General features: G+C 56.3%; 1 protein-coding gene across 1 annotated transcript in view; it reads left to right on the top strand.

Moving 5' to 3' along the window:
- Positions 1 to 498: 498 nt before the first annotated feature.
- The window catches only part of GPRC5B (G protein-coupled receptor class C group 5 member B), a 29,088-nt gene continuing 27,882 nt past the window's right edge, over positions 499 to 1,704 (top strand). The window contains exon 1 of the mRNA XM_023521774.1: positions 499 to 520. The gene's annotated coding sequence lies outside the window, so the exon portion shown is untranslated. The remainder of the gene's footprint in view (positions 521 to 1,704) is intronic.

Here is a 1,704-nt window from a genome sequence, read left to right as displayed (position 1 = left end):
CAGATATGGAACATTCCATTGTTGTAGAAAGTTCTCGTGGGGACTGTGCTAGGATACAGTCTAGCTGGGGAGACAGACATGAAACAGACAGCCAGACAAAATCTAAGTACACACCATGTCATTTGTCAGTGAGAAGCCACGGGCAGCGCCTCGTTAGTTTCCATGAGGAATAGAGCCAGAAAAGCATGTTTTTCATGAGCCTGAAGTGGATGGAGCATTCGAGAGCCTGACATTGGTCCCTGGCCTTCTAGAGCTGTTCCGTCCAGGGCTGGAGACTAGGGGAGGGCTCCAGGGACACGAAGCTCATCTGTGACCAGTTTAGCTGCTGATTGAGAGAAACCTGAGTTGGATCCTAGCTCTGCCAACTGTACAATTGTGGCCCAGCAGTTAACAACCTCTCTGGCCCTCGGTGTCTCCATCTGCAACATGCGGTGACCAAATAGCATCTGCCCACAGCATTCCTGGGAGGACTGAATCCTTTAAAAGAAGAGAAAGCACTTCAAGCGGCACCTGGCACACGGTAAGTTCTATATAAGGTATCACGGGGATGATGACTATCCGTGGGTCCTTGAACTTTGCGTGGGGGGGCATGCCCCTGCCACTCAGTAGCCTCCTTCATGTTCACTCTTTGCTCCCCAAAGTATCATCCCCAAAGCTAAACCGATCATCACAGTCAGGGTCCCTCTGAACATAAGCCAGGAAAGGGAAGAGAGTATTGACACTAAGAGTTTTCCACTTGCCAGTCTCTACGTGAAGAGCTTCACGTGTACTGTGTGTTTCATCTTCCCGACAACCCCAACGCGCATGTATTCCTAAAACTATCTCCATTTTTACGTATGAGGAAATCGAGGCTTTGAAAGGTGAACTTGCCCACGTTTCCACCGCAGAGAAAGAGAAGGATGTCGGCGTCAGTTCCACTAGATACCGCCAGGTGACAGGGCTCACTCACTTTCCAGTTCCGCGGGCTGACGGGAACGCCGAGGGGTGGTGCAGCCGCAAAACTTTCGTGATCGCCCGCGGTGTGCCAGGCCCCGTTCTAGGCGCCGAGGATACGTCGGCAAATAAAACAGGAAAAAAATATTCCTTTCCTTTGTACTTTTCCTTAAAAAAATAATGAAAAGGTATTCGCGGAGTCTCACCCTGAGAAACTAGGGTTGGTTAGGGGGAGGGCGGTTAGGGGAGACCAGGTCTGAAAGTCACCCAGGGGCCCAGGGGAGTGCTGGAGCGCAGCCCGCAGGCTCGGTACGGACAATGCCCATCTCCGACCGCAGGGTGGACTAGGAACCCGACTCAGTACCGAGGCGCGAGGACCCCCCTGCCCCTGCCTTCCAGCCGGGCCGGAGGCCGCCAGGTGGGCGCACGTCCGGGCTGTGCCCTGAGCATCTGCGGTGCTCAAGGCCGGCGACCCGGGGTCGCTTAGCGTCTGCGCCCGCCGGAGGAGGGGTGGGCGTGTGTGGACGTGGGCGACGTGTGTGGCGTTGGCGCTGGGGGGTCTTGCGTGTGGACGTTTGTGAGGGGTGCACCGTGTGGACGTGTATGTCGGGGATGGGCAAGGACGCGGGTGTTGACCTAGGGTGTGCAAAGGCACAAGGACACGTATGGGGCGGTGGGGAGGAGTGGGGTGCGCCCAGGCAGGAGAGGCTGCGTTCCGACCTGCGCAGAGGAGGCCAAGCCTCGAGTCGGTGCCTAGTGGTGTACAGGGGC

The sequence above is a fragment of the Pteropus vampyrus genome, unplaced genomic scaffold (genome assembly GCF_000151845.1).
Source record: "Pteropus vampyrus isolate Shadow unplaced genomic scaffold, Pvam_2.0 Scaffold314, whole genome shotgun sequence".
In the NCBI taxonomy this organism is placed as follows: Eukaryota; Metazoa; Chordata; class Mammalia; order Chiroptera; family Pteropodidae; genus Pteropus; species Pteropus vampyrus.
This window is presented reverse-complemented; position numbering and strand designations above follow the sequence as displayed.